The following is a 20,773-nucleotide window of genomic DNA, read 5'->3' on the forward strand; positions in this document are numbered from 1 at the left end:
AAATCACATTATCATTATAACTATACTTTTTTCTCAAGATGGTATAATGTTTGATCATGAAAGTAACCTCGATAATTAGTCTGATGCCATTAGATAGTAGGTGACAAAGTAAAAGATCACTATACAGAAAAAAATTAAATTTACATATTTATTTATTCAGACATTCATGAACAGAGTTAGTTTTAGGGTGGAGGAAGAGTGATGTCAAAAGAAGGGAAGAGAAGAGATAAGAGAAGGGGGAAAAGGGATATCTGAATAGAGAAGAAAGTGGAAGCAAAGGTACCCAGAAGTAAGGAAAAGAGGAGGGAAAGAGGGCTGATCAGCACTGCAAGAGGCCAAAGCCTTATATTAATGAGAATTTTTTAAGAAAAAGTAACTTAATATTTAATGTTGATTGTTTTGTTTGGCAGTGGTATAGTGAAATTTCTTCTTTCTCCTGAAACACTAGTTAAAGTCTAAACATACTTGCCTCTTAGTGGTTTTGGTTTTGGTTTTTTCTTTTCAGTTTAATTTTATAGACTCAATTGGCTATGAGAAGTATTTTCAGACCTGATAGGCCCCACTTAGGTGTTTGGTCGAATGTCACCTTCCCAGTAAGATATTCCCTGATTCTGTTTGAAAAATGCATCTCTGCAATCCCCACCCCACTCCCCTGCCTTGTTTTTCTTCACAGCACTCAATGTTATCTGATACATGAGCTATTATACTCATTTGTTTGTCTAAGAGTCCTACCCACTTTACTGGCACTAGAATGTAACTTGACAGGGTTGGGGATTTCCATGTCTTTCTTGCTATTTTCTCCCACTGCCTCCAATAGCACATAATACAAAGTTGGCATACTGAATATTAGAGTATTTGCTGAATGAACAAAAGGACCTGTGTCAACGCTGGGGCTAACCCAGATAGCAGACTAGCCACAAAATGCAGAAAAGGGAAAATAATGCAGCATAAGGCAGAAATCAAAGCCAGAAGTAACTAGGAAAAATATATGATATCTGGCAAGTCACTCATCTCTTAGGCAAGGATACTGATATGCCACAGGACAGAGGATCTATGTCTGACATAGTCTCACCTACGTTTTATTACTGGAGGACAGATACCAAAATACTAGTATCTCTCTGTTACAGGATTAGTGGCATTTTTTATCCCATTCTTTAGTCCTTTATATATGTTCCCCATTTTTTTTTTTAAAAAAAGCACGTTATTTTTTATTAGAAAATACATTGAAGAGGGGAAATGTGCAACCATACACAAAGATGGGACAGAGAATTAAAACTTTTCTCCTCACCTTTTTCATCTTTATCCCCTTGAAAACTGAAGTTGTTAAAAGAGTTACTTTCCATAACTGAGGACTTGAACAGAAGATCATATGCGACAGCACACCAGTGCGTAACTTGGTGGGAGGGAATCATTTTTCAAAGCCATATGAACCCATAAGAGAAAGTATTGGTTTGACATACAAGAAGGCTAAAGAAACTGAGACGCCCACTCACACATCTTTCCATCACAAGACTGCTATCTCACAAATCCATCCAGCTGTAAATCCATTTTTGTTTTCTCCTTTTTACCTCTAACACTTTATATTGACTATTTTTCTTGAAGTGTTTTTCCTTTTGTTTCAAAAGATTCTTGTAAAATGTTCAAGGCATGTAGCCTTAATTTAATAAAGTCTGTGATATCTAATGAGAAGAGCTTAGAAGATATGCTATTTGGAACTTATTTAACAGCTATGGAAATTTACTTATATATTTGCTCTCCATTTTTAGAATATCAATACATTATTTTGACTCTTTGTGCTGTAATTGCCAATTCAGTCATTCATTTGCTCTATGAGATAATAATTATTGAATATATCCTTCATACAAAATAAAGTATAAGAGTCCACATTCAATACGAGAAGTTAAGACATTCACATAGGAAACATTTAACCAAGACCAGTAATACATATTTAAATATTGTATTGAGTGCTATGTAAGATTATATAAATAAGGCTAAGTTTCTATCTGTAATCATGTCAATTAAAATAGATGGAAATATTTAAATCAAATTTTTGGAGGATATTTTGGGAATACCATGTGTTATAGTTACCCAGTTGCTAAAACAAATACCATACAATGGGTTGGCTTAACAACAGAAATTTATTGGCTCACGGTTTCAGAGGCTAGAAGGCTTGCTTGGGGCAAGGTCAGTATCTTGTAGCTAGCCCGCAATCGTGGCATTCCTTGGCTTTTTCTGTCTCATGGCAACACACATAGTGGTGTCTTCTTTCTCTTCTGGATTCTGTTGACATCCAACTTCCAGATGCTTGTGGCTTCTTTCTTTGTCCAATTTTCTTTGCTTATAAGGACTTCAGCCATATTGGATTAAGGCCCACCCTCATTCAGTTTGATCACACCTTCACTTATAACTTCAAAGGTCCTATTTGCAAATGGGTTCACACCCACAGGACCAGTGGTTGGGACCTGAACATGCCTTTTGTGGGGAGCATTATTTTCCAATAGTATGTCTTAAAATATAGGATATGTGGCATAGAGGAAATTCACCTAAAGAGTCTTTGTGACCCTTCACAGTGAAATGCAGTGCTACTTCTGATTACCTCTAAATAAGGCACATGATGAAGTTGTATAATTACTGATCAAGGGAGTATATGCCATGTGTTTTAACCACAAATGAGCTCCAAATGAAATCACAAGAGGATTCACTGGGAATTGCAGGTGATTTTCACATGGGAAACTCGATGGAACACTCAACAAGTTGGGAAGAAGCAGGGTTTTCTAAGATTATGGTTATGATCACTTGATCATGGTTTGGGAGGTCATCTGGCAGCTCTAAACTTGTACCTGTTCAAGGATGGACTAGGTTGAAGGAAGTAGGATTTCAACTACCCAAAAATAATACAGATAGAAGCAGGGAAAAAGCAAGGGCTCCAAAGGTCCAACTTTGTTACAATTTTGGAAAAATTTAGAATTTACAAAACTGTCCTTGCAAAACTTATTTGATCTTCTTGATCCTTAATGTCTCTATGTGAAAAATAGAAATAATCATAGTTTTTCAGGGTTCTTGTTGTATGTAAAGTATCTGCCTTTAGCACACAATAATAATGATGACAATTATTATTCCCAGGTTACATGGCAATTTTTATAATAGTTTACACACATGGATTCAAAAGAGGCAAATCAAAGTTTCTGTTTTGAAATAAAAGTGACCTTATCTCATACAAAGAAACTGGTATTTCTTTCTAGTGAGTTCAGGGCAGTATGTCTGTCAGAAGAAAAGAATATCAGTTTTTCCTAAGCTACAGCTTCCTGAAGCTTGGAGAGTCTGCATGTCTAATGTTAGAGAAAATGACAGGATATTGTCAGCCCAGGACTTGTGCTTTCTTAACTTTAGAATTTGAAATTAAGAAAATTTGAAGTTATATTGCATACTAAAATATATATCACAGTCATGAGTCTCCCACTGTCTTTTCCTAGAATCTAGTGGGTAATAATGACTGCATTTTAAACAAGGCTAGAAAGTTACCAAGAGAATTATGTATAGGCCCATTTTTTCTTGAATGAAGGTAGTTGACACAACAAAGTTACATGGGTCTCCTGACTTCCCATTTATTAGCTCATCCATTACCTGACACATGAGCCCTGATGTTATTGGCAAAGCCAGAGCATGGCAGAGTTAGTCTGACTTTGAGGACTTTAAAGAAGTGCTTCTAAGGGTCACTATTTATCAGCTTATTTGCTGACTTATCTTGGCTTGTCTAGAAGGGATATTTAACTGCTGAAGCACATAACTGAGGCAATTGAAATTTATGGTATTTTTGCAGGTCACCTTTAACATAATTAAGCTGGAGTTAATTATACATATATTTTATTCCACAGGTAATAAAGACAGGTAAAATAGGTAGTGCATTCACTACACTATTTTTAGGATCATAATATTATATGTACATACCACTTATTAAAGCTTTCATTACATTCAGGCTTAGATTAGGCAACTGTCCAAAATCTAAAATAAGTATGGATGAAGCCACTGGATTTCATTATCAGCCTCTTCAATTCTTGAACAAAGCTTATCTCTCTACTTAATCTGCATGCATCTTAACCTGATGAGAAAACATATTTCAAGAAGGAAAAAAATATTATCATGGCTCTTTCAATAAATTTAAATCACCACACAATGACTCTATTTTCCTTTGTACTTAATTATTTTTCTCATAATGGAGTAAATCCTTGGGCAGCTTTAATATTTTTCAGAAACTCGACTGTCATTTCTCTTTCCACAAACAACTAACTTGTCATCGTCATTTCATTTCCATTCACCTCTGATTTAGTTTTCTAAGAGCACTTCAAAATTCTCCATTTCTTATACCTAGACGGTGCCTAATAAGAGATTATAATGAAGGTTCTCTTTTCTACCTGTCTCTCTCCTTGGACAGTACCTCTTCTGTTACTCTTAAAATTCAGTAAATACCAATGTGACCCATAGTGATTTTGCCATAATTGTTAAAATGCCTAAGTCTCTATGTTCATTTTAGTAAAGAAAACAGCCACCTTTTGTTTGGGAATTTGGCCTCACTCATTATCGTATTTTAAGGTTCAAGTAATCTTCCATGGCATAAAAATGAGGCCTGATGAAACTGGAGTAGTAGTTGCATGGGCAAGTGTTGTATCCAGGAGAGAATTTTAACAACAAAAAGTTGGGGGGAAAATAATTAAATTAACAGAATTAATAGTCCTCTGAAAGAAAGTCAAGTGTGCCAGTTTGAATGTATTGTGTCCCCCAAACGCCATTATCTTTGATGTAGTCTTGTGGGGCAGATGTTTTGGTGCTGATTAGATTTGCTTGGAATGTGCCCCACCTAGCTGTGGGTGATGACTCTGATGAGATATTCCCATGGAGGCATGGCCCCACCCATTCAGGGTGGGCCTTGATCAGTGGAGCCATATAAATGAGCTGACTCAAAGAGAAGGAACTCAGTGCAGCTGTGAGTGACGTTTTGAAGAGGAGCAAGCTTGCTAGAGAGGAACGTCCTGGGAGAAAGCCATTTTGAAACCAGAACTTTGGAGCAGATGCCAGCCACATGCCTTCCCAGCTAACAGAGGTTTTCCAGATGCTATTGGCCATCCTCCAGTGAAGGTACCCGATTACTGTTGTGTTACCTTGGACACTTTATGGCCTTAAGACTGTAACTGTGTAGCCAAATAAACCCCCTTTTTATAAAAGCCAATCCATCTCTGGTGTTTTGCATTCCGCAGCATTAGCAAACTAGAACAGATTTTGGTACTGAGAGTGGGGTGCTTTTGGTGCTGAGTTTGCAAATACCAAACATGTTGGAGCAGCTTTTTAAATGGATAAGGGGAAGATTCTGGAAGAATTGTGAGGAGCTTGATAGAAAAGGCCAAAACTGCTTTAAAGAGACTGTTTATGGAAATATGGACTCTAAAGATACTTCTGATGAGGACTTGAGCAGAAATGATGAATGTGTTGTTGCAAACTGGAAGAAAGGTGATCCTTGTTTTAAAGTGGCAGAGAATTTGGCAAAATTGAGTCCTGGTGTCAGATGGAAGGAAGAATTTGAAAGTGACAACCTGGAATACTTAGCTAAGGAGATCTCCAGACTACATGTGGAGGATGTACCCTGGCTGCTTCTTGCAGCTTATAGTAAAATGCGAACAGAGAGAGATAAACTTAGAACTGAACTCTTGGGTTCAAAGAAACCAGAAGCTGATGGCTGGGAAAATAATGAGCTTCCAGGGGATGGAATCCCAGAAGCTACAGCCCAATGTGAGGATGTAACCAAACATGGAACCCAGCCACCATTTCAGTACAAGCCAAGATTGGAGATGGAATTATCCAGAAAGGATTTGTGGAAACTCCTATTGTCTGATGGCTTTGACCCCTGCATGCTTCATGCGAAGCCAACAGAATTTTTGCGAGATCTTTACAGACAGAACCATTGCCAGTCTGGACTGGAGAAGACAGACAAGGAACAAACTGAAGGAAAAATTTCTTCAAAGACAGAGCCATGGAGGTTGAGGTCTGGAGTCAAGAGGTCTCGGGTTGGGAGAGCTGAGTGGCCCACATGCATGGAAAGGGTGAGTTTGCCCTGGAGGTCGAGGGTGGGCCTTCTGCCTTGATGCTCAGGAAATGTCTTGCCACCCCAAGCCCCAAAGAGGGTGGAGCACATTCCCAGGGAATTGGGGAGAGCCTGGCTGCCATCACACTGTTCTGAAGGGGTTGAGCATGTGCCCCAGAGATGGAAGGGAATCCGGGAGCTGCCCCAATGTTTGAGGAGGGTGGGGCTGAGAAGGTGGTCTCCCCAATGTGTGGATATGTTGGAGCACTCACCCAAGTGTTTGGAGAGGAAAGGGCTGCCACAAGGACCCTTAGGAAGGGTTAGAATCCCGCTCTCTCAAGCCCCAAGGATGCAAATGTAAATTTGTTCTGTAAATGACTCTCAGACTTTGAAATCTAATGGAGTTTGTCCTGTGGGTTTTAGGAGCTGTTTTGGTCCTGTTAACCCTGTTTTCCTTACTCTTTCTCCTTATGGCAATGGGAATGTTTGTCCTATGAATGTCCCTCCTTTGTATATTGGAAGCATATAACTTGTTCTAAGTCCACAGATCCAAAGCTAAAGGAGAATTATGCCTTAGGACCCACCATGCCTGTAATTGATTTTGATAGGATCTTGTACTTAACTTTTGTTACTGAAATAATTTAAGTTTTTGTGATATTGTGATGGAATGAATGTATTTTGTATTTGGAAAGATAATGTCATTTTGGGGTCCAGGGGGTGAAATGTGCCAGTTTGAATGTATTGTGTCCCCAAACGCCATTATCTTTGATGTAGTCTTGTGGGGCAGACATTTTGGTGCTGATTAGATTTGCTTGGAATGTGCCCCACTCAGCTGTGGGTGATGACTTTGATGAGATATTCCCATGGAGGTAGGGCCCCACCCATTCAGGGTGGGACTTGATCAGTGGAGCCATATAAATGAGCTGACTCAAAGAGAAGGAACTCAGTGCAGCTGTGAGTGACGTTTTGAAGAGGAGCAAGCTTGCTAGAGAGGAACGTCCTGGGAGAAAGCCATTTTGAAACCAGAACTTTGGAGCAGATGCCAGCCACGTGCCTTCCCAGCTAACAGAGGTTTTCCAGACGCTGTTGGCCATCCTCCAGTGAAGGTACCCGATTACTGTTGTGTTACCTTGGACACTTTATGGCCTTAAGACTGTAACTGTGTAGCCAAATAAACCCCCTTTTTATAAAAGCCAATCCATCTCTGGAGTTTTGCATTCTGCAGCATTAGCAAACTAGAACATTAAGTATCATTGCTTTATCTGTTGCCTCAGAATGCCATTTTGCCTCCATTTCAATGTAAATTGATGGTTTGAGGGTCATACATACTAATAGTTTTTTACTAAGAGGAAGTAAAAAATTATTATTTTGTTCCACATATGCACAAAACACACAGTAACATTAATCAGAAAACAATGGGAGTTTGTGTTTAAAATTGGTTTATGATGGTGTAAAGAAATATTAGCATTTGCTGCCAGGACTCTTAAAATAGTATTATGACATTTCATAATTTGGGAATAATTATGGGATTTTTAATGAGAAAAATTAAACTGATTAATAATAAAATTAAAATGCTTAATTTAACACCATTGATGAATTCTTGGCCTTAAATCTATTCTTCCTACTTAAATATTTGGTACTCATCAGTAATTCATTTCACATAATTCAAGTTACATTTGCCTCAAAATAAATTGATTTTCATCTTCAACATAGACAGTGACTATTATTATAAAATGCTATTCTTTTTTATGAATTTGAATGCTACTCTTAAGTCATGGTTAAATATCCCTCTCATTTTCATTCTAAATCACCTTAAGCCAATTATTGCCTGGTTTCAGTCATCCTAATTATTGTGTTCTTTTCTCTATAACTCCAATTGCCAAACTCATAGTTCATGGAAGAGAACATGCAGAATGTAAATGAATCTGGCATTTTTTTAGTTCTTTCAAGAGTCCTTGATGATTCTGACCTGTCTGATGGTCTTTCTCTTCAGAGAACCTAGTTAAAGCCTATTCTGGGTAACCAATGAAAATATACAAAAGGGAAAAAATGCTTAAATAAGGAAAATATAAATAATCTTATATAATGCCTAATGTCATCTATTGAAATAGTTGTCAATGTCATGCTAAAAACTAGGTCTGTAATGAACATAAGCCTAGTGTGATATTTCCCTGCTGAGAGAGCAGGGAAAGCAAGTGCATGGAATTTGAGCTTTGATGATGATAAGTAGGATCCTCTCTATGAGGTGGGACGTTTTGCAAACATTGGGAGAATGTTCAAATCGGTTGACAGAAAGATGAAAAAATGCTCACTGAATTTATCTACCTCTTCATTCAATTATTCAACCATACTCTCTCCTTTTAAGCTATAGTCAATTTCTTCTAGTCCCTCTCGGTTGTGATGACCCATCTTGCCACAAATGCTCTGCACATTCAAATCTCCATTCCTCGAGTGCTCTATTTTCCCATTCTGTACTTAGTTAACTCAGCCAGTCTTTAGAGCTAAGCTAAAGCATCACACAGCATAGTGATGACCTCCCAGGTTAGTTGAGGACCCCTCTTATACACTCTCAGAGATATATTCTCATGCAAAGCATTGGTTACTACTTCTGTTTTACGTTTGTCTTTGTGACTTTCAATTAACACATACCGTAAGTTGATTACATTAGGGAATGTGACTCTTTTTGCACAAAATTGCATATCGTCAGGACATAGTATATAGTATGTTGTCTGTCATAGAATATGCTCAACAAAGTTTGAATTGGTTGAATTTAGTGAATGAATGAATTAAATTAATGTATAAATGAATTACTATAAAATCAGTTTATAGGTACTTAACTATAATGTCTTCTTAAAATACTTACAGTTGAGTATGATTGTTTTGAAAAGGAGAGAAAAAATAGAACTATATATACATAAATAGTTATATATGCATACACATGTAACTTTATATATACAGCTATTACTGTATATATATACTATATAACTATATATATATATAAAACTACAGCTGTATATGCAGATTTATATATAACATTCCCTAAATCTAGGATGAATATTATTTCACATTATAGCGTTTAGCAACTGAGATAAGTTCTATTAAAAGGTATGCATTTTTAATTTTTCTTTTTTTTTCCTAAAAGCTCTAACTAGGCACTGATTATTTCTTTGAATCAAGGAAATTTGGTAATTGAAAAAAATCTTGTTTGGTTAATGGACCAAAAATCATCAAGGGAAAAATTACCAAGGATATTATGTTAATTCCATGTGCATATGTGTGGATGTGGGTATTTGTGGGTATGCACGTGTATTGGTTTGGATAAAAAAATCAATGGTACATTTGCAGAGTGAGAAGCAACTGGTTTGAAGAAGTTAAAGTGAGAAAGATATAAATTAGCCATAGCTCAGTGTAAGCTATGAAAAATCTTCCCAAAAAAGCTTCCATGTGTTATAACTTTTACCATAAATAAGGATAATTCTGTGCTCTTTTTGAGTCAGTTCACTTCTGAATCAAGCACTCCATTTTACTATGGGCATTGGTACAACACAGCATAAGAATCATTGCCTCTGAGGAGGGTCAGAATAGTTAAAATAAGTAAGGGTAATTAAGTTAGAAAAGGGAAAGCTCATAAAAAAAAAAACATTGAATTATTTTTCAACATTTTGTAAAGATTCCAGGCTACTGGGGGACTAAAATCTTTTCTATGTAGTGCCAAAGGACAGAACCAAGAATCACTGTATTACTTTTCTATTGATACCATGATAAATTGCCAGAAATTTAGCATTTTAAAGCAACATATTTATTATCTCAAAATTCTTAGATCAGAGGTCAGGGTGAACTTGGCTTGTTTCTTTACTTGGGGTTTCACAAAGCAGAAAACAAGTTGCTGCCTGGGCTCTTATTTTGAGAATACACTTCCTGTCTCAGTCAGGTTGTTGGCAGAATTCATTTAGATGTAGTTTTAGGACGGGAGTTCCCATTTCTTAACTGGTTATAAACTGGAGCTTTTGGAGGCAGCACCACACTCCAAGATCTGTGGCCTCCTTCTTCTTCAAAGCCAGCAATGGCAGGTTGGATCCTTCTCACACTCGCACCTTGAAAATCTCTGATCTCTTTCTGCCTCATCTCTTCTGCCTCCAGCCAGAGAAAGTTCTCTGCTTTTAAAGACTCATGTGATTAGACTGAGCTCAAACAATAGTCCCAGGATAATTTCCCCATCTCATGGTTTTAACCTTAATTGCATCTGCAAAATCCCTTTTGCTCTATAACATAAAGTATTCACAAATTCCAGGAATGAGGATATGGAAAACTTTGGAGGGACATTCTGCTACCATAAACATGAGCATGAATTTCAGAGAAGCAAATTTTAGTTTTAATTACCTGAGGATACTTTTATATTTGAAAAAAAAATTGTTCAATTTGCCTTGCATTTATTTTCATGTTCCTGCTATACTTATTTATGAAATAAAAGGTACTTACTCTTCTAAACAGAGACCTGGGTTCAAACATGGATGGGCATCCACAGAGTTTACCCATCCTGATTTAATTACATTTTGAAAATTACTTTAAACTTTAAATATCCTGCTCCTACTTGTAAAAGGAAGTGAAGACTTGCAATTTTGCCATAAATTTAGCTTTTATCTGAACTCTCTGACCTTTAAACTCTATTTCATCTAAGCTTTGTCTTGCATTAAATGGTTTCAAAAGAATAAGCAGAGAATAATAATTATATGTGTAAAGAAGGAACCAGACTTGTAATTACATCACCTCAAGTTTTTAACATCACACATTATTTCTTAAAATGACACTGAAATAAATCTATAGGAGCTGAACTCTTAACTTATTTATATTGTCAATACACAGATTTAAAAATACTTTATTGACACTGGCAATATCTGTCCTGGGAAAGAAAGCGATAACCTTTAAAATGTCAAGCTATTTAAACTTTTCAAATTAAAAAAAGAAAACATACCATTTGTGAGGTACTGTCAAGAATATTTAATTAATAAGAGTCTACTAGAATGTGTTGACAGTAGGCTGACAAGCTCTAAGCCAGAGCAGGATCAAGGTAGCATAGAACCTTGTAATAATTATCTACATAAGTCATATAATGGTCTTCTATATGTCATATTTTCAGGAAGAATGGGAAAAGATGCCTTAATGAGATATAGGGTGTCAGTGTTTGAGGACTGTAAATTATAACTGCTATTAATAAGTGGTGGCAGATTAGTAGGATGTATTACCAAACTAAATAATTAAAATTTAGACATTTTGCATTGGACTCTAAGATCTAAGAATTTTGAGATAATAAATGTGTTGTTTTAAAATGCTAAATTTGTGGCATTTCATTTTGATAAGGAGTTTTATGCTTTTGCACAACTGAATGAACAGCTGAACTGAACTGAATGCAAACCGTCACTTCAAGAATCCATCTCCATGGCAAATAATGAAGCTGGAATGAAAAAGGAAACAAAACATATTTCCTGTCTGTCAACTTCAGCATGTTTATTTGTTTCCTTAAGTAGAGTTCTCAGATAATAACAGGGAAAACAGATTTTCATTCATAATGTTGTTTAATAAAAGGATTTGGGTGAACTGAGGAAAATATCAAGGTAGCATAGAACCTTGTAACAACTATCTACATAAGTCACATAATGGTCTTCTATATGTCATATTTTCAGGAAGAATGGGAAAAGATGCCTCTCAGGTAGTTCCAAAATAAAATTCTTTTATGATTCCAAAGAAGTCAGAAGATCTTTTCTTCAAATTGTCCTAGTCATAGCTGAAGGTGAAGAAGCGAAAATATACTTGATAATTTAAACTAACTGAATAAAATCACATTGAAAGAAACAAAAGATCCAAATACACGCATTTTAGTCTGGTTATGCCTGATACAATGTGAACAAACATATGTTTGACCTAAAATATCTCTTATTTGTTTTAACTGGCTTCAAACCTGGTAGTGGGTGAATGAGACCTCTTGATTTACATAGCGATACTTGTCTTGATTAATGAAAATTCAAGAATAAGGTTCACCTAGCCTCAGAGATATTTCTATAACAACAGCCATCAAAATTACTCTAACCACCCTACTTGGAGCCCACTATTTATTCATAAACTACTTCCACGTTCTGAGTATTTAAGAGTACAAATTATGAATAGGAAAACATACAAGGCAACACATTTTAGGCAGTGGAGGTGCTCCACTTGTAATTACAATCACCTTCACTCTGCCCTGTAGGCTCCCCTCCTCAGGATGCACCATTGCGGAAAAAATAATCTTTATGCCAATTTGCAGATATAGCCTCTGCTATCTGCTACAATTTCCCAATCTGCAGACACATGACTCTTGAACTTCATGCACAATTTCTCTTTCTGCATTTTTATTGGTATATATTGAGTTCCAAATAATGCTACTTTTAATTCCAATTCTTTTCCTGATTCATGTAAATTTTGTGGTTACATTTATTCAACTTCTGCCTCCATTTCCTAATGTAACATTGCCTTTGGTTTCCTTTTGTTCTCCATTGCTTCTCCAGGCTTTATCAAGATATTTCTGTTTCATTAACCCTCCAAGTCTTCCTGTTTTTGCCATACTTTTCATTTTATATCATAAAGGAAATACAATTCACCACTCTACTTTAAAATGCTGTGTAACGGATATATTTCACTGCTTGGTGTAAACCTATCTGTCATGGTTAGGCTCATGTGTCCTCTTGACCAGGTGACAGTGCCCAGATGTCTGGTCAAGCAAGCACTAGCCGAACAGCTACCACAAGGACATTTGTGGCTGGTTAATAAACCACAAGGTTTATTAAAACATAAGTCAACTGATTGCATCTGCAGCTGATTATATCAACAAAGGGTGTGTCTTCTGCAATGAGATAATTCAATCAGCTGGATTTAACCCAATTAGTTGAAGGCTTTTAAGGGAGAAGAGAGAGAACTTTCACTTCTTCAGCCAGTCAGCCTCCCCTGGGGAGTTCACGAAATACCTTCATTGGAGTTGGCCAGCTTGCTTCCTCCCCTACCGAATTTGGACTTGTGCATCCCCACAGTTGCATGAGACACTTATAAATTCTCATATTTACAGATATCTCCCATTGGTTCTGTTTCCCTAGAGAACCCTAATACACTATTCCTCCAGACCTTTCTTAGGAATGTTCCAGAAGCCATTTGTTTATGTCAACATGACTTTTATCTGAAATTCCACTAGAAATAAAGGATATGTAATTTAGATTTTAGTTTTGAGTTAAATTAGTATCATGTCCATACCTTATAAACACTTAGATCTCTCAGGAGCAGGCTTACTTGTCAAAATGGTAATTTAAAAATAAACTATCTGCAAGAGTTTGTAGAATGGTCACAATTATAATTTTTATAACATCTGAATTTTCAAATAGTTTTCTCTTAATTAGAAAAAAAAAGAATTTGGTTACTCTAGAGAAACATTTTTTTTTCTATTCAATTAAATAGAAATAAAGTTATTGAACAAGCATGTAATTTTTTATTCTGTTTCCTTTAACCAGAAACCATAACTCTGTTTTCCTTTAAAAAAAAGAAAAAAAGAAAAGAAAAGAAAAAACACATTGATTAATAAAAAAAAAACTATCTCACATGTTATTAGTGTGATTCTCAGCCAGCAACTTAAATATCTCTGAACTTCAATGTGCTTATCTTCAAAATGAGTATCAAGCAAATTACCTGAGCAAGTTACCTGAATAACTGTAAACATTAAATGAGTGTACAGAATTTAATTGCAAACCATAATGCTCTAGACAAATGTTGGTAAGAATAAGGAAGTGTTCTGTATTTTGAAAAGTTTAATTTGGGGGACAGCCATCTTCAAATCCTCACCCTGCCATTTACTATCTATGTAGCTTTTTGCAAACATCTTTCACTTGTTGAACAAAAGTTTCCTTATTATAAACTGAGGTTGAAAATACCTGATTTGCATCTCAAGAATTAAAGATAAAGGATTAAGACTTCTATAATACAGCTGTTTTCAAATATACATAATAATTATTTCAATTTGGAATTTTATTTCTTAATTTTATATTATTTGCTGTGAGATGTAGGAAAGTGAAAATTTTAATTTAGAGGGAATACATCTTCGATTTCACAATGTTTAAATAATAATTTCAAGGTTGTGGATAGATATTTTGAAAGCTTTTGGCAAGGTCATTGCTGGGCTTCTTTTCTGAAAGATTTACATTTTCAATAACAAATTATAGAATACAGAAAAAGTAGGAGGATGTCATTTATCAGGGAGACAGAGAGCAGTCAAATGCTGTACAGTCAGAAAAATTAGACAGAGACACATTAACATGAAATGTCTTAAGATGAAATACTCAACAAGAGTATTTTCAATATTTTGTATTTATTAAAATAATAATTTGTAGTTTGCACAAATTTTATACTGGCTATCCTTATTCTATAGATGACAAACTGAATTAAAGCTAAACTGGTAAAAAACATTTAAAGTTATACATACATAAATAAAACTTGGAATAAAATCAAAGACTTCAGATATCAGTCTTGAACCTGGAATATAAAGATACATTGATTTTAAGGCAACACATACCTATCCTTGATGATAAATTATCAAATACCATAAAAGAATAACTTTCAGAGATGATAAGTAATCTATGTTAATTCAAGATATATTATCTCTATTCAGTTCTATTGATAATTTTAAATATTCTAAATTTAAAAAAAGCAATATGTTTTATGGCAATTCTATTCTTAAACTAGATATATTTCATTGAGAATTCTGAGCTATGTTTTTTTATTATATCATTGCAGCCATATGAATAAAATTGCCTCTCAGCTGTCCTGTAGACAAAAATATTTTTGCATTTACTATTAATTATTACATTACATGTAGCTACAAAATCATTACTTTAAAATGATATAGAAATTTTCTTTGTTTCTCTGTATTGTTATGTTTGATACCTAATACCTAGAAAGGCCTGTATATGAGAACCTCCAAAATATATAATCATATAAATTACAATTATCACAGTAATTAAGCCTGTCTGTCATTATGGATATAAATATTTGTGCTACCAGTAAATTTTTATGGGCTGAATGCTGAAAGCATAAATTTGTGAAAATCACATTAGTATTATAATGTCAAATGTTCCTTTTGAAATGATCTACAGTGTTTTTTAGGAGATGGGTAAATAAAAAGATAAAATCATCAAAATACTTAATGGACATCCTCAAGGGATTTTTCCTTTCTCTTCTCTGTCTGAAGGAATTTTGAAGGGTGAATTGAGCAAAGTCAGAGGAGATGAGAAGGTGAGTGGTGGGGAATATTGGTTAGGGCACCATGGCAAAATTCAGGAAAGAGACTATGGTATGTTACAATAAGGTGGTGGCTGTGGAGAGGGTAAGAATTGAACAAATTTGGGAAATATTTGGAAGCCAGAGTGACAGAATTATTATGTAATAGAATGAATTCCATTTACCTGTGTTCTCAGACTTCCTCCCTCTTCGAAATGCCCCAAGAGAACCCTAAAATTACCAGCTTAATTTTGTTTTCTCCTTCTCTTTCATAAAAAAGAGTGGATTTGTTCTTGTTGAAAGACATAAATAGGTATCTAATCTAAATGCTACAAAAGGTGGATTGTGGAAAAAAGAAGGGATTAAAACCGATGTGGTAGGAAGAATTCCAAGATGGCTTCCAAGATTCATTACCCATGGCGTGAATCCCTTATATAATCTTCTCCCATTGAGTGTGGTGGGCCTTCCCTAATCTAGTGAACTTTTTTTTTAACTGCAAATTTTATTGAGATATAGTCACATACCATATATTCCATCCAAAGTATGCAATCAATGACTCACAGTACATCACCTAGATGTGCAATATCATCACCATCAATTTTAGAACATTTTCATTGCTCTAAACAGAAAAAAATAACTGGTAGGCATAAAAAAAGAAAACACAAAACACCCCAACCCCTTATTCCCCCCTATTATTGACACTTAGGTGTTGGTGTGAAACACTTGTTATTATTGATGAAATAAAATTATTGTTTATTTTGTTTATTACCTGCTTCTTCACCTTCATTTGGGCTAGTCAAACATTTTTGGCATTTCATTTTATTTCTTTGTATTTTATAGTGGTTGCACTAGAAATAAAAATATGCAACCTTAAATTACCAAAATCTGCTTAATTTTATTGTGACACTCAATGAAAATTATGAAAAACATAATTATTTCCACTTATTCCACATATCCTATTGTGTACTTCTTGCCATATATTTTACTACTACATATATTATAAACCCCACAATAGAGTGTTGTTTTTGCCTTAAACAGACAACTATTTTTTAAAGACATTAAGAGAAAATTTTAGAATAGTCACACAATATACGCACATATTTCTGATTTCTGGGGACTACTTATTCTAGATCTAAATTTCCATTTGGTATTTTGTTTCAGTCTGATTGCCTTTTTCTAAAGTATTTTTAGTGAGGCTCTTCTGAAAACAATTTTTTTACTGTGTTTTTCTGATGGCTTTGCTTTTTCATCACTTTGGAAGGATTGATCTTTATGGGTTTAGAATTCTGCTTGACAGTTTTTTGTTTTCCCCATCTTCTGGACTTGGTGTATATTGTTTCTGATAAGAAATGAAATGGCTTTTGTTTTCCTGTATGTAATGTGTCCTACTTTTTGGATGTTTTTATTTTAATTTTATCTTTATCATTGTTTTAGCAGTTTGGCTATCATGTTAAACCATGTGATTTTCTGTATTTTTCCTGCCTTGAGATTTGTTCTCATCTTGGTTCTGTAGGTTAATATTTTTAACAAATATGAGGACATTTCCAGCCATTATTTCCAGCAGTACTTTTTTGCTTCTACATTCTCTCTATCCTTTCCTTCTGTGACTTCAATTACATGTAGGTTATTGGGGCTGCTGTTGTCCCAACTTATTGAGGCTCTGCTCATTTCTTTCCCCTACATTTTTATGTATTCATCAAATTAGATAATTTTTACTTATATGTCTTGAAATTTATTGATACTTTCTTATGCACTGTTCAATCTATTAATATTTCATTTTTTAAAAATTCAGAAAGTATTTTTCAGTTTCAGAATTATCACTGGGTTTTGTTTATGGTTTGAATTTCTATGCTCAGATTCCTCATCCCATTACTCATTATGTCCATTTTTTAAGTCTAATAAAATATTTATAATAGGCGTTTTTAATTCTTATCTGATCATTCCATGTCTTTGTCATCTTGGAATCTGTATATATTTAAAGTTTTTATTGATTATGTGCATCATATTCCAGATTCTTCTCATGTCTAGTAATTTTGAGTGAATGCTAGAAATTGAGATTATATTTGAAGGAATTTGGATCACGCTCTCTTGTTTTTCATGGCAGGCATTTCTCTTACATGTAGATTCTACTGAGGCTCTCATGCTTGGTTTTATTTTTTCATTAGTTTTGTTAGGAAATGTGTATTTCAGTTTTTACTTTTTAGTCCTAGCATATGTTTCTTTCTCCTAAAATGTGAAAATTCTGGGGTGCCAACTGAATACTACAGATGATTAGCATGGTCCCTCCCTTCTGACTAGATTAGCGCTCGAAAACCTCTCATCACTACATAACCGTTTATCTTTTACTTCTCATCCCACAGCAGCTGCTGTCTGCTGGGGCTCATGAAATCTCCTTTGCACTTTTGTAGCTTGCCCTTAGCCAAGAACTTGTAGGAAACCTCTGTGCATATTTCTGATGCTACCCTTCTGCTCAGCTCCTTCCTTTGCAGCATCCTATTCCACAAATTCCAGCCACCTCATTAGTGTCAAATTCCAGTCTTATATCTTCTGCTCAGCAAGGCCATGTGCTTTGCTTGGGCTCCACATTCTGCACCACAGCCCAGAAAGCATCCCTAAAAAGTTGAGGCAGAGTTGGCACTCTCCTTATGTGTTTTTCTTCTCTCATGTATCACAGACCTGCACTTCCTGTTTTCCAATACCTGAAAGCAGTTGTTCAGATTTTTAATTTTATATATATAAGTATATATAATTATATATTATATATATACTATATTATACATATATATAATAATAGGAAGATAATTTTTATTCCAGTTACTCCTACCTGGTAAGAGATTTCAAAGACTGTGAAAATTCTGGAGAATCCCAAAGGGCCACAGAAAATGGTGAATGTGTGAATGAGCTTGCGGGGAGCCCTATTCATATAAATGTAATGTGGTGGCTTCACTTGTCAGGTGCCATTGTGACAGCCTTCCCAGATGTTGAATTACCAGGGTATTCTGAAAGACAGTGTGGTTGATATATTAAATTTAAAAATCCATTTAATTCCCTAAAAAGATATATATATATATTTTAAAAAGGAGTCTTGATTTGATTTTTAATATGCCAAAGAATTTTAACTCCATCCACTGAAATGCTTGGGAATGAAATTTTGATTGACAGAAAAGACTTCAGGTTTGATAATAACACAGAAACTTGAAAGGATAGTCATGTTTTTTTCAGTATTGAACGATCCTTCTTATTATAACAAAAGTGAAATTGCAATGAAAAACTTCTGAAAATAAGTTTTCCTTAGAGAACCACTTCATTAAATTCCATTATTATATTCCAAAATGTGTTCCAGGATATTTTTAATATTAGCTAAATTCTGATTCCGTTTTAGAAAAAAAAACTTAGAAATAGTCCAACTATTTCAGTAATTAGAAGCTTGATGAATACTTTCTCAATTTAACACTTTACCTGAACAGATGTTGTGCACTAAAAGTGAAGAATTGAATATAGATGACTAAAGATTTTTTTATTTCACTGATATTTGTTTGCTTTTTTATTTGATCCATCACAAATTTCCTTCCATTTTCCAAGCCTACTGACAGAAAATCAGCTAGCTGTCAAGCCAAGTTCATGTTGCCAAAGCAATGTGAATTATTATAATTATTTTATGTGAGAAAAAAGGACCAAATGGAAAACAGCTGCCAGGCATAATTCAATTCATTATTATTTAATGCAATATACAGAGGTAGAATCTTATGAAATATTAATTCCACTAAAAATAGAAGTACAATCATGGACATTTATTTCCATTCCTGACAGCACTAGGGAAGCCAATATCAAGCAATATGACTGCCATGGGATTCTGTGTGTCACTGACCTTCACCTTGTGACAGGAAGGGTTCAGGGATGGCCACATATTTGTGAGTGGTGACGTCAAAAGAGATGACTTTTTTTCCTTCGAGCCAAACAAAATAATTACTGTGCAGTGTTGGAAAAGGTATTATTATCTATCATTTACAAGCTAAATTTAATAATCAATAGTAAAGAATATCTGCTTTTTCTGATGACTTTGGTCTGATCTGATCAACAAAATACTTATTAATTCTATAATTAATTTTTTTATATACAATTAATTTTTTTCCCCAAATAAGGCACTAGCCCTCCATCCCACCCAAGGAAAAAATGAGCCATTCTGATAAAGCTTTGAAATGAATACACGCTTCCTCTCCTCTAATTCCTTCTTTGTTCTGAAGCACAATTTTACCTTTTTACTCGCCTATCTAAAACCTTTCAATAGTTATTTGTAGTTTTTGATAATAATTTTTAAAAAATAGTACCTTGGCTTGTAACATAAGACCTTGCATAATTTGACCATTGTCTATTTTTCCAGGTTCATTCAAATCATTTCACTTCTAAACTCCTGGAATTTTAGCTACAACAATTATCTCATATTATGCTCATATTATGCTCTTTTGCTCTCTTGGCCTCAGAATCTTTGCACTACCCCATCTCCACCTCTCCCCTCCCCCCAACTTCCCAGGTTCTATTAGTTGCTTACTCATTTCATTCTCTAAATTTCAAAATTTCAAATCAAGTATTATTTATGGGGATGGAGAGAGTATTCTATAAACTCCTCCTCTTCTTTCCAAGACTGGAATAAATTACAAATTACCCTATTATTTGTTTTCTTATTCTCTGAATTTTTCTTTCATAACTCTTATCTTTCTAAATTAACTACATAGGATGATCCTTTGATTAAAATGCATCTCTCATTATAGTCTGTTCTGCCTCAGGTCAAGGATTTTGTATGTCTCATATTTTGTCTAGGAATTAGTAGGTGTTTACATTTGTTGAATAAATAAGTGAAGGGTTTTGACTTCTCCATGAGCCACAGGTTACCAGTAGCATAAAAGGGATGGTTTTTAGGCTGGTTATATCATTAGTAGAATTAACATGGATATTTCCACCCAGCTATTAGGAAACCCAAATGGCACATATGAAGAATAAATGTATCATTAATTTGCAATAAATTTAGTCCTGCATTTCATTCAGTTCGTGATTTCCCTGGAAAGTTATTTAGTAGTTTCTTATATGTAGGACTCCTTACAAATAAAAATCTTACACATTATCTGCAATGATTTGTGCCCTGCCACTTCCTTCCTTCCTGTCCTTCAAAGACCTTACCCCTAATTTTGGGCACCTTTTAAACATGCAATAAATATTTGATTTATTACATTGAATTAGATTTCACATCTCTGCATTTTTAATATGAAAAAGAAGATTGGTAAATGCAGCTAAGAGATAACAAATATAAAAAATGATTACCTGTTTTCCTATAGTCAGAAAAAACCACTTTGATAAACTAAAATTATGCTTTAGTTGTTCTGGCACTGTGGGGAAATAGACATATGAATAATGCCT

This window comes from Choloepus didactylus, chromosome 14 (genome assembly GCF_015220235.1).
Source record: "Choloepus didactylus isolate mChoDid1 chromosome 14, mChoDid1.pri, whole genome shotgun sequence".
Classification (NCBI taxonomy): Eukaryota; Metazoa; Chordata; class Mammalia; order Pilosa; family Megalonychidae; genus Choloepus; species Choloepus didactylus.